Genomic DNA, 21,061 nt, shown 5'->3' with positions numbered 1-21,061 from the left:
TTAGACCTGGAGTGGTTGGCGGTGGTATGAGTCTTCGTCGAACAAGGCGGAGCCCACGACCTTAGGGTCAGGTGAGGCGAAGTCCTTCCCTAGAGGCTGGGCGAGGTGGAGCACAAACCCAAGGGTTGGGCGAGGTGGAGTCCTCCCCTAGAGACGGAGCGAGGTGGAGCCTTCCCCTAGAGGCCGGGCGAGACAGAGCGTAGACCCAAGGGTCGGGCGAGGCAGAGCCCGTAGCCTTAGGGTCAGGCAAGGCGGAGTCCTCCCCCAGAGGCTGGCACGAGGCGGAGCGTAGACCCAAGGCTCGGGTGAGGCGGAGCCCACGACTTTGGGGTCGGGCGAGACAGAACCAGCCCTTAGAGGTCGGGCGAGGCGAAGCTTGCGCACCTGGAGGTCGGTTGGAGCTGTAGTCGCGCTCTTTACTGTTTGGACGTGTCAATGTTGATGGTTATTAGCTCCTCCTCTTCGGGTACCCTAGTATTGGTCCCCGACAAGCTCCTCCCCTCCCCTCGCTACGTGGGACTCCGCACGAGCTCCTCCACTCCCTTCGCTGCGTGGTGATGGTTGGAGGTTGAAGATGAAGCTAACATATGGGACCCACATGTCACAGAGTAGAGGGAGAGAAGCACCATGGGGAAATAGGTTATTTTCCATGCCAAGTTAGGACTCCCAGCCTCGCTGTCACGCTGGCATGTCCACCTGGCGTGCCACATCAGCAAAAGTGGCAAAAACGTAGGAGGTTCACTGTTTATGATGGTAATTATGTAGGAGCATGTACAAAACTGACAAACAAAGAAGTGCCATTGGATGGCAAAAAGTTAAAAATCCCGTTGGATTCGAGAGTTTGGTTTCAAGGACTGGAGGAGAGCTGGGCTCGTGGACTCCGATTGACTCTTGGGCCTGGGCTTGTGAGGACGTGGCCGCATGGGATATTTCCGAAAAAAGTCTGTATAAAATTCTTACTATAGTTAGATGTATGCTTGTTAAAAAGTATTTATAAATATATAACTAAGTTATACATGGTTTAATGAACATGACATTTTTATTATAGTTCAAGTATATGATAATTAGTCCACCATAAAAATTTCACCATAATTAGACCATAGAAACTGCAGATATGAATTAATCACAAAAATAAAATAAATCTAAAACTATAATAAAAAATTTGTACTAAAACATACCATATTATATGTTCACTGTGTAGATATACTCATGTGAAGTCCAAAAAATTTGGAATTTTTATTTTATGATTTTTCTATGATTTACTATGATTTTTCAAAGATTCAGCCAAAATAAATAAAAAAGAAAAAGACAAAAGCACTTTTGAAAACAGCTTATAACCGATCAGGGAGGTAAAATTGAACGGTTTTAAAAGTTCATGGAGATGATTTAGCTGGTTTTAAAGTCCAGGGAGAAAAAGTAGACTTGTAAAAATTAAGGTAATATGGAGTTTTTTTCTTAGTTTATCGGCGATTTACTTCCGTCCGAGCATCCGGCGCATAGCAGCTCCGCTGCCTAGCGTCCTAGGGCTGCCTTTTCTTTCCGGGATTCTGTTGGGCTGGGCCGCTGGCTCGATTTAGAACGGGCCATCCTATATGAGGCCTCTGCCTCATGAGCCTGGACTGGCCCACACTATATAACGGTCAAGCGCCAAGCTTGCATTGCATTCCGGCACATATCCCCCGAGAATAGCCGGCATTCGCGCACACTCGCGGGCGCAGCTGCGGTGCCTGGTTCAGCGCGGCGGAGATGGAGGGCGACGCCGCCGGAGCTGACGGAGGAGGAGGCGGAGAGCGGTCTAGCTTCGTGATCGTCCTCATCGAGAACCGTGCCAAGGAGGTCAGTCACGCTCTAAAGTCCCCTCCGCATTTCCTCGGTTGTTCGATCAATCCGCGCGAATTGGGTTGATTCGTCTCGTGACCCCGTTATCCTCCGCGCGCTCTCCCAGTTCGTCATTCGCTTGCGTGTCGGGGCGCTCCAACTGTGTGAGCTGCTGCTTCGTCGGATTGCTTGCTTCGATTGGTTCGCTGATGTACCTGCTTCGTCTAATTGCTTGCTTCCATTGGTTCGCTGCTGTTGCTTCGTCCGATTGCTTGCTTCAATTGGTTCGAGTAGGACTTTTGCAGTTAGTTATTCGGTTCAAGCGTCGCATTCCATTTTGCTTGAGTTATTCTTCTAGGGTTTAGGGGTTTTGAGGATTGGCCTTTGGTTTATCGGTGTACGATTTTCCTCGGGCTGATCCAGCTGTTGTACAGTCGAATTGTGTCTGAGATGAACACAACTGTCGAGGAGGGCAAAACTATTTCAGTACCCTGCAGTTGAATGGTTCGCTAATTGGTCAGATATTCCAATTTTCGTTGTCTCAGAGTTTATTCTGCTTCCTAGTAGTACATAGCACAAGTTTCATTGCCATTTTATTACAAGGGGGCAGCACCATAACTACGGTTAAGCAGAAAGTCCTATAGGAGAAGGTTGCCTACAGTAACTATACTTTGATAATGGATTACAAGCTCTTCATTAGCTGGGAAAAAGCACAAATGTCATGAACACTTTTTTTAACCCTGTTGAGATGGCATGCTAGTGAGCGAAAGGGCCGCATCTCAGCGGGGGTTGCAGGAAGCAGGAAAGAGGAATATGCAATAAGTTTTCATGGGAAACATCAAACCTAGTATTTAGAATTCTATATTTAATTTGTCTTTTCTTAAGTTGCATCTGAATTTGTGCGTCCCATGACTCCCATCCCATGTTGTATTGTATCAATTCTTTGTTGTGACAGACTGACAGTTTTGGAAATAATTATTTTTGTAGCCTGTTAATATTGTGGTTATGAATATAGACATGTACTGTTGTTTCTGTTTACATGCCTTCACGCATAAGCTGATATGTATTATGATGATAAACAAAATAATTCAATTCAAAGTATACGTAGATAGAGAATTATCTTGTGAAATGATTTATCCTTTTAATGATTTGGTCATCCTTTTTTGAAGAAACCAAGTATGATCTATTAATTATAGAAGACGACATACTGTTATAGGTTGGTGTTGCAGCCTTTGATTTAAGATCAGCCTCATTGCACCTATATCAGTATATCGAGACAAGTTGCTCATACCACAATACAAAGACACTACTTCATTTCTATGATCCCATGGTTGTCATTGTGCCCCCGAACAAAACAGCAGCAGATGGTATGGTTGGAGTTTCAGAACTGATCGATAAACATTACCCAGCAAACAAAAAGGTATTTGATATTAACTTGGATTTATTATCTATATTTTTTCAGTAATACTATTGTGTTCTAGTATAACAGAGAATTTTATAGGTCACTATGGCACGTGGTTGCTTTGATGACACAAAGGTACATTTTCTCCTCTTTTACCCCACCCCACTCTCTTTCTTTCTATTGTTGAGGCTGAATAACTTCCCCTTAAGACCGTACATGTTCCTCTTTTTTTAAGGGTGCTGTCATTGTGAAAAGTCTTTCAGCTAGAGACCCATCTGCACTTGGTTTATCTTTGTCTTGCGGCTGCCACTGCAACAATTAAATGGTATGTGTGCTCAACACACTATGACAGCATCAGGAACTTTTGTGGTTGTTAAGGAATAGTAATAACTTTTGAAGTAACTGCATGTTTATTTACTGTAATATATCTCCTGTGCGTATAATGCAATACTGCTTCAGTATCTGTTCATGCTGCCAATTACCAAGTTAGGCCTGGTTTCCACTTTCCAATTGTTCCAATGGTTACTGGAGCATAAAAGTTACTGCAACTCCATGAAAAATCAACTCATTTTTAGGCCATGCAATAGAGATGTTTTCTGTGTTGCCATATTTATTTGGATCGGATTTGAATACGATAACACAAAAAGGCTTTCTTGTTGTTGAAATATCGTAATAAACCCATAAAATCATGCTCTTTACTGTTCCGTCCATAACACAAGGATCATACTCATATCTAAGCACTTCCATTTGATATTGACGATAACCAATTTAGTAATGTTCCTGTACATTCATTCTTACTTGGTCTGTTTGAAGGGCCAGATTTAAGTTTAAGTTCTGAACTCCAGGAAGGGGCTTCCCACATGGCTTCATCTAGAAAATTTCAACATAAAGGTGTACTTCAAGTTATATCACCTTATCTTCTCTTTAGTTTAAGTTATACTACCTCCGTTCCAAATTATAAGTCACTTTGACTTTTTTGGTTCATCCATTTTGCTACGTATCTAGACATATTATTATATCTAGATACATAGCAAAATGGATGTACCAAAAAAGTTAAAGCTACTTATAATTTGAAACGGAGGGAGTAGATAACTACGAGTCTTTTTGTGGAGAGAATATCTCAGGAACAGTAGTCCTAGTAATCTATTATAAGCTTGAAAAAGATGGTGTTGTTCCAATACTTGGTTTGATTTTTCATACATTTACAGTTGATTACCTTTATATTGTAAGTTGGTCTTATTGTCCATTTGCTTACTAATTTAATTGTATTTCTCAGCCATTGTTTCTTTTTCTGTTCCATCATTCCCTTTTTAATAACTGTTTCAAGTTGAATCTCCCTTTGAATAAAAAATTCACTTACGCTCTGATGTTGATATGGTCATATCACCTTTTTCTGGAATTCAGTTCATTTGCAATTACAAGTCTATCTACTATTACATGAATCTTATGTCGAACTTTTTAAACTTTGTTACAGGATAGAATCAGAAAAGGGCGTATTCATTACCAATCACTCATTATCAGTAAGTTCTTAGGCAGGAAGGTCTTATTTTGAAGCTGTTGTTTCACCTTTTTTTTTCTCGAATGATGCAGGAGAGCTGTGTGTCATTTCATTAAGAAGAGAACTGTTGTTTCACCTTGATGTTCATTATTTTTTTTATTCATTATTATGAACAGGCAGAAATTTGATGCACACTATTTGTTCCCATGGATGACCCCTTCTTTGTATATGCACTGTCTCCAGAAAGTTCTCACTCTACGTGGAATCCCGGTTGCTATTGGCAACAGATTGTTAATTATGTGTATCTTTTATGATGTTTCAATTCCTAACAATTATTCTAGTGATTGTTGATGCATTACATTCTGTATGCATTGGGATTTTGATGTTTGCTTTAGGGAGCAATTTTTTTAGAAAAAATAAGCAGACATATTATTTTGTTACTTCAATGCCCTTTATTATTTTGTTTCCAAGACTTAGAAGCAGAATACAACACGATTCAATGAATCTAAACCATTCAAAACTAACATGCTCTCAAAGATTTATTTGTTTCCTACAACTTTTGGTGTGCCCGTTAAATCATGTGTCCTACTACTAAACTAGGAAACTGAGAGTTGGAAGTTGTTGTTTGTTGGCCCCTAGATTTTCGGAACGGGTGAGCCGACCACTCCTCTGTGTTGCTGACCACACACTATGGCTAGAGGTAGAAGAAGGGAGGGAGAATAGAGCGCGCACACACACAACACAAGCACCAGCGTTGGCCGGAGCTCTGCAGAGGAGATGACAAAACTGAACTCGCTCTCTTTACTAAGTTATAGTGGGAAGCTATATATATAACTCTACCCATCTAATCCTATTGCACAGAGCAGGGCTAACTTTGGCATCTGCCTCTGTTGTGGCTACAGTGCGGTAGGAGAGCCTTTCGGCGCCTGCCCCTACAGAAGCTACAGGGAGGGCAGCAAATTACTTTTATAATTGTTCCCCTAATTCTGCTGCTAACCCTAGAACCTCCACCATGCCGATCATCTTCTTCAACTCCGTGAATCGAAGACGGTCGAGCGGCTTGGTGAGGACGTTCGCGAGTTGCCGACCAGTTTCGACGAACTCGATGACGATTTGTCCTCCATCGACATAGTCCCTGAGGAAGTGGAACTTGATGTCGATGTGCTTGCTCCGGTCGTAGAGAACTAGATTCTTTGCGAGGACGATGGCGGGCTGGTTGTCCACCATCAGTGCTGGTGGGTGAGCTTCCACACTAGTCAGCTCGCCCAGCAGTCGGCGTAGCCACACAGCTTGGCACGCCGCTGTGGCTGCCGCCACGTACTCTGCCTCCCATGTGGACAGCGCCACCACCTTCTGTTTCAGCTACAGCCATGAGATTGGAGCTGACCCGAGGAAGACAAGCACGCCAGAGGTGCTCCGTCGTCCATCGATGTCCCCCGTCATGTCTGCATCGCTGAACACAGTGAGCTGTAGCCTGCTTTTGCCGGTCTTGGGGAAGATGATCCCATGTTCCACCGTCCCCTTGACGTAGCGCAGCAGCCGCTTCACTACAACCCAGTGATCCTCTCAGAGATCCTTCACGAAGCGGTTGACGTAGCCTACGGCGAAAGCAATATCCGGCCTCGTGTGGAGTAGGTAGCGCAGACCACTGATGATGTTCCGGTAGAGTGTTGCATCTACCTTTGCCTCGATACTGGCCTTCGTCAGCTTCAGCCGCTCCTCCATCGGAGTCGCGCACGGCTTGCACTCAGCCATGCCGCTCTACTCCAACAGCTTCGAGGCGTACGCGCTCTGACCGAGCGTGAGCACCTCCTTCCCCTGTCTCACCTCGATGCCGAGCTAGTAGGAGAGCGCGCCGAGATCGCTTATTAAAAAACGAGCCGCCATCTCACGCTTGAAGCTGTCGATGTCCTCCGCACGCGCACCGGTGACGATCAAGTCATCCACATACACGAGGATGACGAGCTCCTCCTTCCCCCGTCGCCGCGTGTAGAGAGCGTGCTCGGTTGCGCACCGCGTGAACCCAAGCTCGCCCAGCGTGGCGTCAAGCTTGGCATTGCACGCTCGCGGGGCTTGCCGCAACCCGTAGAGCGCCTTGCGCAATTGGAGCACTATGTGCTCCACTCCCTTGACGGCGAAACCCGAAGGTTGCCTGACGAAGACCATCTCCGCCAGTTCGTCGTTGAAGAAGGCCGATTTTACGTCCAGATGATGGACGCGCCAGTCCTTCGCTGTTGCCAAAGCCAGCAGCAGTCAGATAGACTCCATGCACGCTACCAGCGCAAAGACTTCCTCGAAGTCGATGCACTCGCGCTGGACAAAGCCTCGGGCGATGAGGCGCGCCTTGTGCTTGACAATGGTGCCGTCCTCGTCCCGCTTGACCTTGTACACCCACTTCAGGCCGATCGGACGATATCCTGGAGGTGGATCGACGAGCTCCCAAGTCTCGTTTTCCTCGATCACCTTCATCTCCTCCAGCATCATCCATCGCCAATTTGCATCGCGCTCGGCCAGCGTGAACGTGGGTGGTTCTTCTACACTGATGAGAAGCAGCTCTAGGTCATTGAGCAGCCGACCCGCCAGGCCTGAGGACCTTGTGCCACCGACGATGTCATCCAGCCTGTGAAGCCGCACCTCCTCACAGTCGTGGAAAGCATCCACGAACTCTGTGATGTCGCTTGGAGGTGAGGCAAACTCGATCGGCGTCGATGGAGTTCCCTGTTCTGCTGGAGTGGTCAGCACAACACCCGGAGTGCATGGCACCCCGGCTGTAGTGCTCGGCACTACTCCTGCACAGCTCGTCACCACTCCCGGAGTGGTTGGCACCACTGTAGGAGTGCTCGACACCAGTCTTGGAGTGGTCGGCACCACTGCAAGGCTCCTCGGCTCCTCTACGGGAGCATTCGGCACCCATCCTGGATTAGTCGGCACCACTGCAGGATTGCTCGGCACCACTTCTGGAGTGCTCGGCACCCCTCCTGGAGTGCTCGACACCACCCCAGGAGTGCTCGGCTCCGTTGCTGGAGTGGTCGGCACCTCCTCTCCAGTGTCTCCACCATCGTGGATGACCAAGTGCTCGACGACGAAGGTGCTGGTGAAGCCGTCAACTTTCCCCGTGCCCGGACTGTCTCAATCCCAGGGCACCTTCTCGTCGAACACGATGTCGCGCGAGACAACCACCTTGCCTCCGCGTGGGTCGTAGAGCCGGTATGCCTTGGTACCTTCCTCGTAGCCCAGTGGCACCATCGGTGTGTTCCTGTCCTCCAGCTTGGTGAGGACCGACTTCGTCTTCCCGACATGGCCGATGCAGCCGAATGTCCGGAGAAAGGACACGCTCGGCTTGCTCCCATTCCAATCTTCAAATGGCGTCTTACCCTTCAGGGCCTTGGTGGGCGCACGGTTGAGGATGAACACCGCTGTGGTCACCGTCTCACCCTAGAACCTTGCCGGTATGCCCTTTGCCTTCATCATGGATCGAGCCATGCCGACCACCGTCTGGTTCCGCCGCTCCACCACGCCATTCTGCTATGGCGAGTACGGCGCGGTGTAGTGTCGCACCACACCCTGATCCGCGCAGTACATAGTGAATTCCACCAAAGTGAATTTGCTGCCGTGATCAGTCCTCAGCACGCGTAGCTTCTTGCCGCTCTCCGCCTCAGCGCGCGCCTTGAACTTTTTTACCGCTTCCGCCGCCTCGGTCTTGCGGTCAGAAGCTGCAGCCACATGTACCAGCTGCAGTCATCCATCAACAAGATGAAGTACTTGCGCCCGCCGAGCGTCGCCGGTGTGATCGGCCCGCAGAGGTCACCATGGACCAGCTCGAGGGTCTATGCCGCGCGGTACTTCGCCGTCTTCGGGAACGATAGCCTTCTTTGCTTCCTGGCCAGGCAGCTGTCACACAGCTCGCCTGCGTGCTCAATGTGAGGCAGCCCAGTCACCATCTTCTCCAGCCGATCAAGAGCGTCGAAGCTGAGATGTCCATACTAGGCATGCCACAGCCATGGCTCCTCCGTGCGCCGTGCAGCCAAGCAGATAGGAGGTCGAGCAGGTACAGCCGATTCCGGGACCTCTTCACCTTGGCAAGAAGCCGTTGCTCCCGATCCCTGATCCTGAGGACGGCGTCCTTGATTAGTACCTTGCTGCCTCGCTCATCTAGCTGGCCAATACGGATGATGCTTGAACGCAGCTGCAGGATGTAGTGCACATCCGTCAGCGCGCGGTGCTCACCGTTCTGGTACCTGAAGATGATGGTGCCGCGCCCTCGGATCACCACCCTTGAGCCGCCACTGAACTTCACCGTGCCGGTCACGTTGCTGTCGAACTCGGAGAAGGCTTCCTTGGAACCCGTCATGTGGTTGCTGACGCCGGAGTCCAGGTACCACCGCTGCTCCTGTCCGCCGCCCACACGTCCGAGGTGGACTTGCGCCCGCGGTTTGTCGAGGTAGACAGCCTTCAGAGCCTTCCCAGGCCCTTCCACCGCCATCCCCTCTCCTTTCTCCTTGGCCTCAATATCGTGCAGTGCACAGAACGTTGCCATCAGGAGAGTGGCCTTATCATCATCATCAGCCTGCGTCAGATGAGCCTCAGCCTTCTTCTCCTGCTTGCGATTTGGGCACTCCTTTGCCCAATGACCCGTCTTCCCACAGCGCCGGCAGGCGTTGGGGTCGACCTTCTTCTTCATCTCCGAAAAAGCCTTCCAGCGGCACTTGCCATCGCCACCGCGGCTGGAGGAGGCTTCCCCGGACTTCTTCCTCCGGGCAGCCCACTCCTCCTCTGTCAGCAGCAGCTTGCCGCTGTCCGTCGTTGCTGTGGCCTGCTCTATGCGCTCGTCCACCGCCCGCAGACGACCTGTCACATTCTCAATGGTGAGGGTGGACAGGTCCAGCATCGTCTTTATGGAAAGAGCGATCTGGATGTACTTCATTGGCACGGAGTGGAGGTACTTAGAGACCGCCTCTTCTTCATCGATGGTGACACCGTGGCTTCTCAGCTTGCTGATAAGCGACTGCAGGCGGAGGGAGAAGTCCTCCACCGATTCACCATCCTTGAACTTGAGGGTGGCGTACTCCTGCTTCAGCAGCTGGGCCGTCGCCTTCTTTGCGCTGTCGGAACCGACGCGCATCGCTGCAATGGCCTCCCACACCTCCTTAGCAGAGTTCTTTGCCCCCAACGGCTCCATGTACTCCGCTGGCACAGCCACGAGAATAGTCTCCAATGCTGACACGTCGTCTTCTTCGTTGTTGGTGCCCTTGTCAATAGTATTCCAGAGCCGTCGGGCTCTGAACTTGACCTTCATGGTCACCGCCCACTCGCCATAGTTGGTGCGAGTCAGCGTCGGCCAACTGGTGCCGCTGACCTCCCGCACTTTGCGCACGACGACCTCTTGTCGTGGCTGGGCAGTCACAACAGCGCCGCTGCTGTCGCCCATCTCCAAACCGTTCGTCATCGCCAGCGGTTAGTCCGGTGACAGCTCTTGTACGGCTCTGATACCACTTATTGGCCTCTGGATCTTCGGAACGGGTGAGCCGACCACTCCCCTGCGTTGCCGACCACACACTATGGCTAGAGGTAGAAGAAGGGAAGGAGAACAGAGCACACACACACAATACAAGCATCAACGTTGGTCGGAGCTCTGCAGAGGAGATGACAAAACTAAACTCGCTCTCTTTATAGTAGGAAGCTATATATACAACTCTACCCATCTAATCCTATTGCACAGACATGTCAGGCTGCCATATTGTTACAGTGACTAGATGTGACAGCAGGGCTGACTTTGGCGCCTGCCCCTGCTGTGGCTACAGTGCGGCAGGAGAGCCTTTCGGCGCCTGCCCCTGCTGCAGCTACAGGGAGGGCAGCGGATTGCTTTTACATTGTTCTCCCTTTTCTATCTATTAGAACCATATTCATCATTATTGAAAATCTCTCTTTATTGTCAGGTTACATTCAGTGGGTCATTTGACCATATGAGTATCGACTCAACTAGGTAATTCTTTTGGGATAATGCACCTTTGAGTCAAATAAAGTTGTATCAATGCCGTTTTGCTCAATATCCTGCACCAAATGACTGAATGAGAAAGAATAAAATATACTCAAAAACTTGTGCATGGACCTGAATTGCCTTAATTGTTTTATATGCACTCAACAGTGTTCAAACATTGGAAATTATTGATCCTCTCCATACTGAACTATGGGGCACTAGCAACAAAAAGAAAAGCCTCTTTCAGATGCTGAAGACTACAAAGACTACAGGAGGGTATGCCTTCAGACTACCAATTACTCCCTCTTACACTTGTTGACACTTGATAGTTTTCTAGTAGGGTCAATCATGCTAATTTTCAATTTAGAACTACTTTTATCTTGTGTACTCTAGAAATCATTCTAGTGTAAGCTATTCACCAATCATTTTTTTATTTTACTTGTACATTGGAGAACATGAAGCTCTTTGGCGTGCTTATTCCAGGGCTAGATTGCTGAGAGCAAACTTATTACAACCATTAAAAGATATTCAGACCATCAATGCTCATCTAGACTGCTTGGTAAGTAGATTTAAGATGTATTTATGGAAGAATACCTGTGGCTTATTTATGGTTCATCATTGCTTAACATTTAAAACAATCGAAGTATAGTAAAAGCTTCTGATTTGTATGTTGTTAAGTTAATGTTGGAATATGTATCACGTGCTTGGTCCCATACTCCCATTGGCTTTACTTGTGGTGCTGTGTTCTTTTTTTCCCCTGAGAATACGCAGGAGACATGTGTATCTTTTCGTTAGGAAGAAAATAGTTTACTGTTTATAACATGGGCCAAAATGGTGCACGCATGCTTGAGCCTAGTACTGTGATTACTATCTAGAATATGTAACCCCTGCAGCCAATCGATCGGTCATCCCAGCACGGCGAGACGCTTAGCTCTTGACTGAATCCATAGGTCGGTTTCTTTGAAAATCATCTGAATGCAGCATTGTGTTCTGAGGGCTAAATTTAATTGTCATATAACTAACGGATGTCTGAATGCAGTTTAGACGTTTCAGATTGCTTAAGTCTGAAGCATATTGTCTTCCCCTTTTTCTTAAGCTTTGTTTCTAAACAATTGTCAGAAATACTCTCTTGTTGTGTAAGCATAATTCAATACTGTCCCATTCCCATACATCTGCATTGGCTTGTAGCTGAAGTTTTTGAGTCTTGATGTGAATAGCAATGAGTTTTGAGTATGTCAGACTTGATTTACCTATGGCTTTGATAAGCGAATACTAAAAAAACTCGACCCCTAGGGGTAACCTCCCCTGCCGCATTGACTGAAAGGTAGAAGATTCTCTTCTGCAGGGTCAAGAAAAGGCCATAAACCACGGCTAGTTATTGCTTAGCATTTAGCAAGATAGATGCACAGCTGCCCCTAAATAAGCAGCATGCTGAAAGTCCAACTAAGAAACTCTATCTCTAAGCATCTAACAGGCTAGCCATTGAACAAAGCTAATCTGCATGCGGCTACTAGCTAACTAATTTATGCATCTAGAAGTTATAGACTGCAATGTGCTAACTGCTACACACACCACGGTCTGCTGCTGTTAGGTCTTGCCATTGCTGCTCCCTGGCCATGCCGCCGCCGCTGCACAGGCCCAAGCCCATAACAATGATTGTGCAATTAAATTGAAATCTGGGATCTCATAAGTATTCGCTTATCATTTATGTTAAGACCCAGAAGCAGACAATGATATGTTACACTAGCACCATGTTTCCTGATCTAAAATATCAATTGTTTCCAGGATGAGCTAATGAGCAATGAGGAGCTGTTTTTTGGTTTGATTCAAGGTCTACGGAAATTTCCAAAAGAATCAGGTAATAAAGTGCTCTCTGGTTATCCTGCTCTGTAAATAAATACGACTCTTTTAGTTCTCACTGACACAAAAAATTCTGTACTATTGTTGCTTTACATTAGATAAGGTTCTCTGTCATTTCTGCTTCAAGCCCAAAAAGGTTACATATGAGGTATTGAAGCCTGCCAATGGTAGAAAGAGCCAGATGTTGATTTCTGATATTATTGTTCTTAAAACTGCTCTGGACGCCATACCATTCTTATCCAAGGTCTGATAAACCATTTCATTTTCCTTCTGTAAAAAGAAATGCACATCATCACTGGAATTGTAACTACTTATCAGTGTGTTTAATGTGTACTCTTTCCATCATCCAGGTTTTGAAGGGGGCAAAAAGTTTTCTTCTTCACAACATTTATCAAACTGTATGTGAAAACCCCAGGTATGCGAATATGAGAAAGAGGTAGTTTTATGACCTCCTGCTTCAAAGAGAAAGTTATATGATCTTTTCAATCCACGGAATATGTAGCGACTATCATCCAGTAGCACCATGATAAGTAAATTACACGAAGAATTCGGTTACCTTCAGAATTTCACAAATCCTTTTCTGTAACTTTACACTTGAAAACAGATTTGGAGTTTTAATAGTGAATAACGAATAAATAATTTTCACTAATATATCTTGCTATATTTCCTCCAAGTATTAATGATTAAAGCAAGGGCTCTTCTATGGATTAAACTAAATTTCGAAACAAGATTTGTACCAGTTTGTTCCAAATTCTGCTTGTAGTTCTACTGTTTCACCTTGCAGAAGCATCCTTAGATCAGGTTCGTAAGATTTCTAGTTCTTGGCCAGAATGCCTGTATTTCAGTGTTCGCTGACCACAGTTATATTCCTTGGTATTGCTTATAATTATTGCTACACAGTCATGTACATATTAATGTTCTTATGTTTCCTTTTGTGGTCCTAGAATTGGAGATGTCATTGACGAGGATGTGGTTCATTCAAGGGCTCCATTTGTAGCCTGCACTCAGGAATGTTTTGCTGTTAAGGCAGGAATTGATGGGCTGCTTGATGTTGCTCATCGATCTTTCTGTGATACCAGTGAAGGTGATGCTTCTTATGTACATCATTCTAATTCGTATTATTCACATTCTTAACAAATTGTGTTGCAGCCATACATAACCTCGCCAAAAAGTACAGGGAAGAATATAATATGCCAAATTTGAAGATGCCCTATAATATTAGGCAAGGATTTTACTTTATTATACCCCAAAAGGACATCACCGATAGGCTTCCTAATAAATTTATCCAGGTAATATGAACATGATCTTCCAAAATCAGCTTGTTAGCTGTAATATGCTAACCAGTATTTCTGAATTCTTGATGATGAATTAGGTTGTTAGACATGGGAAGAATATCCATTGCTCAATTTTGGAGCTTGCTTCAGTAAGTTTAACTTCCCTGCATTATTCTTAGACATCTTAATATTGACCACGAAAGTTTTTCTGCTGACCCTCAAATTTCCAGTGTGATAAATGTTAGTCAAGAGTACATGATTACCCCCGTTACCCCGTATACTTTATCCATTTCCCTTACATTGTTCTGTAACTGAGAATGTGCTTGTTGGCTACATAGCTTTGGGATCACTACTACTTTTTTTTTCTTTCAAAAGCTACACTTCCCTTTTATCAATTGACACATAACCCTGGCAAGCACAATTCTATTGGAAAAGATAGCTTTATGATCAAGTACTTTCTATCCAATTTTGCAGCTGAATGTTAGGAACAAGTCGGCTGCTGCTGAGTGCTTCTCACACACGGAACTTTGTTTGGAAGGTTTCTGTAGCAATTAAGCACTGATATTTTTATTTCATTTAGTTCTTGATCTTAGTCATCTGTAGTGTTCTGTTACTTTTTTTGGTTGACTTTAAAAACACAAGGATCAAGCAGTTCTTCAACTTAATTAAAACTTAGTTTTTTTTCTGAGGAAATAAAATTATAAGCTTCTACTTACTGCTATATAACATGTTCCATTTTTTTTCTGGAACGCACAGGTGTGTATCAGTGCATTAATAGAAGAGAGTTACAACATACACACCCCAATGAAAAAACAATTACATTAGCGCCTATCCAAATGAGTAAGAGAACGACCCGACCTAGAAACTTAGCTACCCAGGAGAGCCCCTTAGCTCCTGCCATACCCCAGAGCTGTGATTCTTCCCCAGTGATAGATAAGACTGTAAATAAGTTCGGAGTAGCACCATTAAACACATTTATTTCTGTGTTTCGACAAAATCCATGCACCCAATATGATGAGCGAGTTTAGGCCCTATTCCATATATTGCTATTGCAGAGAGCCAGAGAGATCTTATATTTGTTGTCATCCTCCAAGCAAACGGCAGCAGTTAACCATTACTAAAGAGTGCATGCCATTATTCTGAATTTGTGTTTCTGTTCCCATGCTTCCAATTTAGGAGTGATACCTTTAGTCAGCAATTTGGTAATAAGATTACATAAACCATATGTCTATACCTTTCAGCATTGCAGATCATGCCAATGAACAGCTGGATGTACAAAATTGAATGCACTGTTGCTGTTTGTAATTATCTTATGAAAAATTCCATGCAAATCAATTTACAGTGTTGTAACATTTTTTTTTTAAAAAGAAGCTTGTGGGCACTGGAGCACTTGAGTTTCATGCAATGCTACATTTTGACTACGATGCAAGTATCTTTAAGCTGCCTGAGTTGCTTGTTTATCATTTCAGGGCTTATTGACGAAATCAGGAGACATTGGTATCCTTACATTGCTCGCCGAAGTATTATGTCTTTTGGACATGATTGTAAATTCTTTTGCACATACAATATCTACAAAGCCCGTTGATCGCTACACAAGACCAGAGTTCACAGGTGTGCAATTTAGCTCCTGTCATGTAGTTTTCTTAGACCATCCATTTCGCTAATATATATTTGTTGAAGACAACCGTTGTGCATGGGCGAATTAAATGCTCTATACATGCATGCGTGCTGTAATTTTGAATTAAACGTTTGTTGAAAAAAAGTTTCTGTTCCCTGGACTTTATGATAGGCATAAAAGGGAGAATCTCAAAAAGACATCCAAAGTTAAACTCTGGACAATATTTGAAATGAATACTCCCAAGATTATGGACAAACTTAGTGGAAAGATCTACTGCAAGTGTGAATTATTTCATTTTAGTGCTATAGGTATCCATCTCTAGTTCATGAATTTTGATTCTTTGTAATTAAGCAGATGATGGTCCAATGGCAATCAATGCTGGACGACATCCTATTCTTGAGACCTTGCATACTGATTTTGTTGTAAGTTGCTTTTTTTTTGTTGATTTTCTCCATGTATACTTCATAATCGCTTTCGTTGTTAATTATGTGGATTATATCCATGGCCTAAGTATTGTTTCTGCTATACAGCCTAACGATATCTTTCTCTCTGAAGTATCTAATATGGTTCTTGTCATGGGGCCAAATATGTGAGTGGTATAATATTGGACCTTAGTTGATGCTGCAGGCTATTCATTAATCTGTGGAAGTTCATCTAATATCTTGATTGTTTGCTGTTGCAGGAGCGGGAAAAGCACATATCTCCAACAGATATGTTTAATTGTCATTCTTGCACAAATTGGCTGTTATGTTCCAGCTCAGTTTGCATCCTTAAGAGTTGTTGATCGTATATTCACTCGGATTGGTAACGGGGACAATGTTGAAAACAACTCGAGTACGGTATGGTATGTGTTTGAAGTGGATAAGCCGGATCTCTTCTACGTGATATCAAGTTATCAACCTTGTTTATTGTGCCCTGTTATGCAACTGTTCATGGAGTTACAAAGTATTATGGAAATACATGAATAGTACTGTCCTTATATCTAACATACCACAACTATGCACAAAAAATTTAACTTCTATGATATTTCCATGATAATTGACATTTTTTTTGAAATGAACATGATAATGACATTGACAATTACTTAGAATTCTTCACATTTCTTTCCTTGGCTACCACCTCTCAACTCTCAATACACATCTGGAATATGAAGTAGAAAAAAAATAGCTGGATAGTACATTGGTGAGACTGGGTTGGAGCATGAAACTCTTGAAACGGTATAAAAGCTCATTGGTCATACATTCAATACACATCTGGACTATGAAGGAGGAAAATAATTGGTTGGATAGTATGTTGGTGAGACTAGGTTTTGTATTTGTATTTTTTACGAAATTTAGACTGAGGTATGGTTTAAGTTTGTTCTTATTTACCAATTGCAGTCTGCTTCCTTATGGCACCTGATTATTATATAGGACTATTTGAAGAAGCAATTTACATGTACTGTTTCTTCCAGAGGCCAGACTATTCATCAATAGGCACTAGGCAGTAGTCTGTTTGCCACACTTATCAGTACAGTAGTCTGCAACAGTTGATTCTTGTCAAACTGATATGATTTAGCAAAGCGTGTCATTTATTTATATCTTTTCATAACTAGTGAGTACACAGATTTCCTACGTACTCTAGTTCACTTTGGCTTTGTCCTAATTCAAACTTCTCTAACTTAGACCATGTTTGTAGGAAAAAATGCACTGACAACTACAACATCAAATTAGCTTTTCCCCTAAAAAAAACATCAAATTAGCTTCATTAAATTCTTCATGAACTATGTTTTGAATTGATAATGCATTTATTTAAATTTGTAGATCCTAATATATTTTTCTAAAAATTTGATCAAAGTTAGAAAAGTTGACTTAGGACAAAACCAAAGTGAACTATAATTTGAATGGAGTTAGTACATAGCAGCTTCCATTTTCTATTGAGTTCAGCTATTGTTTGTCACGCATGATATTATTCTTGATGTATCTAAGTACCTTAATGTGTCTTTACAGTTTATGGCAGAAATGAAAGAAACTGCTTTCATCATGCAAAATGATTCTTCAAGGTATTTCTACCTCGTTGCTGAAGACTGAAATTCGATGTCTTGTATTACTCTTGTTTTCTTCTGATGTTCATGAACTTGTAGGAGCTTGGTTGTTGTGGATGAGCTTGGAAGAGCAAAATCTTCCTCAGATGGGTTGGCAATCACATGGAGCTGCTGTGAATACCTTCTTTCTGTGAAAGCGTAAGAACTAGTAACCTCCTATTAGGTCTCAGGATTCACAGGAAATGTGTTCATTGTTGCTGTAAATGCATGGTTTTCCTTGTTCTTCATCCTTGACTTTTGGTGCATTTCCTGCACCCTTCTATAGTAAACTGGCTTCTTGATCAAGTATGTATAATGTAATGTACTTTCTAACCTCTAGGCTGCTTACAGCTTTTGATAAGTCTAGCATATCAAGAGTGTGTATTTGTCTTCCTGACAAGCTCTGCACTGTTGGGTTTCAAATTATAGTTGTCAATTAAACTAGTTATACTAGTATTGTCATGGTTAGATGATATCAGAAGTAGCTATACATCAAGCCATAGGCACTAGCCATGTCTTAAGCCTGCCTCTTAACACAATTCATTTTCTGCAATACTCAATTCATTGTAAATGGAGATTTCATTAAAAATATAGAAAGGTGATTGTACTGTTTTTTGGGTCGAAAGTGATATGTTATTGCTCCTCAGTAACATTGTGTGTTTGACCCATGTAGATACACTGTTTTTGCCATGCACATGGGACGCTTGTCAGAACTTGCAACAATGTATCCAAATGTGAAGATCCTCCATTTTGAAGTTGACTTAAGAAATGTCCGCTTGGATTTCAAGGTCAGTTACCTGTCATACTAGCGATTTCAGGAATTTGCTCCTTCATGTCTGTTGTATTAACATTATACCAACTCCCGCTTCAGTTCCGCCTAAAGGATGGCGTCCGACGTGTACCGCACTATGGGCTTCTGCTGGCCAGAGTAGCTGGTATCCCTACTTCGGTGATCGACACCTCAACAAGTATCACTTCACAGATCACGGAGCAGGTAACCTGACACCTATATGATATGTAGGGATGTACCCAACTGCTGATCATTTGCAACCAGATATCGTCATCTTTCTATGGCTCCCAGTCACAGTTCTATATTCACTAAGTGAACAAAATGATGATTGCTTGCTTGTAGCACTAGCCGCCCAACTATTATACCTTGATTGGGGAGAGCAGGGCTTTGTGCCCAAAACAAACAACTGAGCTTGCACTTGCTGATAGAAATCTGGCTCCTCTCTACTTCCTTCTCTACTATCGAGGAAGCAGACAGGGCAGGCCAGTCCTAACTGACACTGCTATAATTGGACAATAGTTGCTAGACGGATGGACAATAGCATTACTATCCTTAACTAACCACTAAGGAATTTACCAATGCTGCCTGTTTACTCCACTTGATTGGGGGTGGGGGGATCTCTGTCTCAATTTTGCATGTAAAATTTTCGTGTTTCCTCTTGCAGGAAATGACAAGGATGGATGCCAACTGCGAGGAGTACCGGTCGCTTCAGATGACGTACCAGGTTGTGCAGCGGCTTATCTGCCTGAAGTACTCAAACCAAGGCGACTACATCCGTGAAGCACTGCAGAATCTCAAGGAGAGCTATGCTGCGGGCCGGCTAACATAAGAGGTGGTTCTCATTGGTATGAGCTCTGGCCCTTTAAATGTTAAATAAGAGTTTTTCGATTCCAAGGTGTTCGTTCGCGTGACATGTTTTGTTGTTTTGCAGGTGTATGCCGGAGGATCCATCAGCCAATGTATATGTTCCTCTGTCAACGCGAAACTATCTTAGGTCATCAAACGCAAATGGCACATCGGTTGTTATCTCACATGTGATGCAACGTCTTATCCTTTTTCATATAGATGAATGATTACAAAGCAAGACACAGCATGTGAATGTCTAGAGCAAAGCGATTATGATGAATTATGATCTCAGCTACATAGCTTTTACAAAAGAATTACTAGAAAAGATGAAACACCAAACAAAGATTACATTGGTCGATGCATACTGTAGGTTTAAACAAATGTTGGCATTGTTTTCTGCCAATACATTATTCGATATACAGTAGCACGAGCTGGGGAGGATTGAGGAGTGAGGAGGAGCAGCGGTGGAAGGCAAGAGAACGGGGGTGGTGCCGTGGTTGGGATTGCGCTCTAGCAAGTGTTATATAAAACATGTTGCCAGTGGCTAGGACCTTCCCCTCTCTGTTCTCATAATCAACACAAGAGATAAAAGTAGAGAACAAATAGACATGATAGGGGAGACTATTCTTTATTTCTCTAAATATTGGTGATTACAACATAGAGCTCCCATGTATATATAGTTCTGCCAAGGCCTAAGAGTTTGGTAAGAGCCCACATATAAACGACTCATTCTCCTTTCCTTCAAGGATAGAGTCCGTATGTTTTACAACACTCCCCCTTGGACGATTATCATGATATGCACGTGCCTCATTAAAAACTCCATCCGAAAACCCAGTGGAAAAACGGTTCTTGAAGAAAAGAGCACATCGCATTCGTTAATTGCATTGTATATGTTGTCTCATTAAAAACCTTGTGTGAGAAACCTTCGAGTAAAAACTCAAATAGGAAAAAAGAGTACAATATTTAACCTTCTTGGTCATGTATTCTTCAGGATATTTTATTCTTTATAAATAGAGATATTGATCTTCATGATCTACGCATAAACTTCGATGTTTTAGCAAATATGATCTACTTAATCTTTGTAGTTCTAGTGATTTTAATTAGTGGATTCAATCAAATTGCTCCCCCCTCATAAAGCCATCCTTTGAACATCATTGTTCAAACCACACTTTTCATAAATATGTGTTTAATAATGGTATGCCATATCATACTATATTTTTCAAAATGTTGGCTCGTAATTCTTCTATGGATTATAATATGATGAGTAAACAAGAGCAATATGCTTCATGCATAAATGATCACTTATTAGTTGTGTAAAACAAATAAAATTTATCCTTCAGAATAATAAATCCTTTCAGAGGATTATGGGGTAAATAATTTACAATATTCAATATCTTCTAGATAGTGCATCAAACTTATACTAGAGTTTGAATACTTATAATTCTTTCTCAGTGGATTTTTAAATTATATGTTCTATAAATCTTTAGGATTCTGATTGTATCACTAAATAATAAATCCAGTCTTACATTTGGTATTTAGGGCATAATTCAATTGCCAAAATCACCATTATTATTCTTATACCTTCTATGGTATTTAGAGGATATTAATACTTCATTGCTAGCTTTACGATACACTTTTTGAGTGTCTGTATGACACCTTCATGGTGTTTAGAATTTCTCATTTTATTTCTCTTGGGTCTACATTCACTTCAGGGATTACTGATGTTTATTCAAGAATTGACTGATAAATCCTTCATGGATTAACTCCTTCAAGGATGTTCTCATTTTCTGTGAATACTATTTCTCTTCTATGAGATATATTCTCGACTACAAGAGAGGTCATTATGTGATATACACAATGAGACAGTGTTATTCACTACAAAGTCGTTCGATGACTCTTTTCCTTCTAGGACATGC

The 21,061-nt window shown here is 43.3% G+C and overlaps 1 pseudogene; it reads left to right on the top strand.

Annotated features, from left to right (window-relative positions):
* The first annotated feature begins 1,734 nt into the window (after positions 1-1,734).
* LOC136529308 (DNA mismatch repair protein MSH4-like) lies at positions 1,735-19,322 on the top strand (annotated as a pseudogene).
* The last annotated feature ends 1,739 nt before the right edge of the window (positions 19,323-21,061 follow it).

Source organism: Miscanthus floridulus, chromosome 19 (genome assembly GCF_019320115.1).
Source record: "Miscanthus floridulus cultivar M001 chromosome 19, ASM1932011v1, whole genome shotgun sequence".
NCBI classification, from domain to species: Eukaryota; Viridiplantae; Streptophyta; class Magnoliopsida; order Poales; family Poaceae; genus Miscanthus; species Miscanthus floridulus.
The sequence above is the reverse complement of the archived record's forward strand: the minus strand, read 5'-3'. Positions and strand labels throughout refer to the sequence as shown.